Genomic DNA, 3,233 nt, shown 5'->3' with positions numbered 1-3,233 from the left:
ATGGGACTTGCGTAGAAATTATCTCCTGTTTAGTCGCTAATTAATCACGCAAATCCCGATTTTTTCACTGCAGCAGTTTCGGAAAAAAAATGATATCAAACCTTTGATACAGTGTAGACCGTTGAGATAAAGATGAACGTTTAAACGGGTCGTGCGACTCCGTCATGCTTATATTGTTGATATTAATGACATTTACATGCATGTAATATTGATATTTTCATGTATTGTTTGCTCTTTCACTCGGGTCAATGGACAAGAGACGTGCCGAAACATTATTGGTCAACGTCAGATTTTTGCGACAACGGTCGTCGACTTCGTCGGTTTTGAGAAATCGGCCATAGGATCTGACGTCTCGCGACGAGCACGAATAAAAGTCATATTTAGTTCACGAAATATATATTTAATTTCTTCAATCCTTATAACACGCCTACAATTAAATATCACAAAAATTATTTTAAACTGAACAATATATTCCGAGGCTCCGAGAATTAAAATTTAAAATAAATAATTGTAATGGGTCAGGAGTCAAGCAAGGTCTTTATGCTAATCCGCGTTATATTCATATAAAAAATTACATTAATGCTACCAGACGATCGTTTCGGCTTTACATCAAATCCTCTTCAGTGGTCTTTTATAAAATATTACATACGTGTTGTTCCATCTTTGTGTGTTATATACATAATTGTCCGATTTACTCGTATTACATTTTTAAACATTTTGTTAAAGATAGACATTAATATTAACATACATATGCAATTAGTCCTGTATTATGTTGGATGATTTATAATTGCGTAATGCAACTGAAGAATTAAGAAAATTTAATATTGAACAACTTTAAATAAATATTTTAAATAAATATTCAAATATTGAGCCGTTTAAAAAAAAACTTTATGAAGTACGAGACATCTTTACTGTATGTCTTATCAAGAAAACAATTATAACGACGTTTTAAGAAACGAAACATGCGAACGCTTTTATCTGTAATTGATGAAAATTAGTAATGCACAAAAGTACGCAGAACTTTTAAGATAAAGCATGATAAAAGATACCAACTTCGTATTTTTCTGATAGATGAATTCTTGAAGAAGAACTAAAAAGTAAACAAGAACTACAGTTAAAAAAATTTAAATAAGTGTTTGTCTGAAAAGTTTATACATGTTTTAAAAAAATATGTTCAACTAAATCTAAGAATAAATACATTTTAAGACTAATATTATAGTTAAGTTTATTATAAAGTACAAATTATTCATGTTGAAGTTAAAATATCTTAAATAATATTAATTTTGAATAAATTTGTTTAAATAAATTTTAATAACTGTCAGATGCATTAAATTTGAGAATAATTAAAGGATATATAAACATCATTCTTCAACTGCAAACATAAACTTACACAATTAGCTTATAATGCAACATTAAAGTCTAACTATTTATCTGTGCAAATATTGAAAAATATTTGTAAATTCAGTTAAATTTGATTAAGTTGACAATTTTCTTAATATTAAATATATTTTTTTTCATTTATTTTTTTATTTCTCTTAGATAACTTCAAGATTATTTCAGATAAGTTTTACTAAACACATTTTTATTATAAAACTTCTTCTTAATATATATTTTACTAAAAAAGATTGATACTTTGTGTGGTATTTTATAAACCTTTATATATGTATATGTATATATGTATATATATATATTGCTATTACACTATTAACTCCAATATTATGAAAACAAATCTCAATACACATAATAACTGTCAAAATATGTAATGACGGCCGCTCAACAAAGTAAGCATAGTGAGATAATCAATCAGCATCACGGAAAAGCGGCAACAAATAATTTCGAGAAATGCGAGTTTTCGACTTAACATACCTTTTTTTAGATAGGATTTAAATTAATTGAATATTTTATTTGTACTTTGCATACATTTTAAATTTTATTAAAAAATTTTTGTTCTAAAATATTTGTATAACTTTTTCAATTTCCGGATTTTTGTTCTAAAATATTTGTATAACTTTTTCAATTTATCACGATCTTGAATCTATGTCACGTAATAATGCGCAATAAGCTGAAAAAACCGGTTGAGCAATGAAAATCAGTTGAAAACGTGTAAAAGTGGAAAAGATTATTGGTAAAGCGTGTAACTTAAAGGCTTAATTATGTGTGTGCGAAACCCGTTAGTAATGTCAATGAACTTTGGTCGTTGCACAAAGAATTTTTTTTGACTTATCAATTTATATTATTTTATTACAAAATTATAAATTAAAATTTATTTTTGTCCGATATCTCTCGAAAACCGATTGTATGGAGCGAATTATACGAACTTGATGTTCGACCGTTTCTCGAATTTATTCAAACAATTTATATTATTCAGTCATTCAGTCATACTTAAACAACTGAACAAATTTATTGTTTTTTTTTGGGTTATAATTTTGCAATTTTATATAATAATTTAGTCATACTTATAATTCATCCAAATCTTTTGTAAGAATCCCAATTTATATCAACAAAATTAATTTAACATCATTGTATAAGGTAATACAATGATGTTAAATTAATTTTTTAATATTTTTTAATATTTATTTAATAAGTAAAAAAGTATTTTTTACTTATTAAATAATAATTAGTCAACACGGTCAAAGCGAATTTTGGTGCTTCATAATTTATTTTTAAAATGTGAATCTTACAATTATTCGATTTCAAGTACACTGCGCGGTACATGATTTTAATAGATGCTATGAATATCGATAATTAGATTGCCTTTGGCAATTTAACGTAATATTATGTTTAGATAATGCTCGTTTCAGAGCTGTGTAGAAGCATGCAATTTGCGGTCGCGCAGTGTACTTGAAACTGAATAATTATAAGATTCACACTTTAAAAATAGATTATGAAGCACCAAGATCCGCTTTGATCGTGTTGGCGTTCTTCGTTCTTAATTATTTATAACATTCCGGTCTATCCTGATATTTAATAATTTAAGTCTTACAAAAAATGAATTCGAGTATCCTTCAAATTTAAGCTTTAAACAGTTTGAATGTGATGTACTTAGGAAAAAAAATTCCACATATAATTACCTATATATAATTATATGCTAAATATGTCCATATATGTTTCTTTCCTTTGTAAAATTATTCTTTAATACAAAATTGATAATAATAAGAAGAAAACATAAAAAATAATTAAAAGAATAATTTTTACATTTTTTGTTTACAAAAAATAAAATTTGAAGAAATGAG

Source organism: Wasmannia auropunctata, unplaced genomic scaffold, assembly GCF_000956235.1.
Source record: "Wasmannia auropunctata unplaced genomic scaffold, wasmannia.A_1.0 LD336106.1, whole genome shotgun sequence".
In the NCBI taxonomy this organism is placed as follows: domain Eukaryota; kingdom Metazoa; phylum Arthropoda; class Insecta; order Hymenoptera; family Formicidae; genus Wasmannia; species Wasmannia auropunctata.
Note: the sequence above shows the minus strand (reverse complement) of the source record.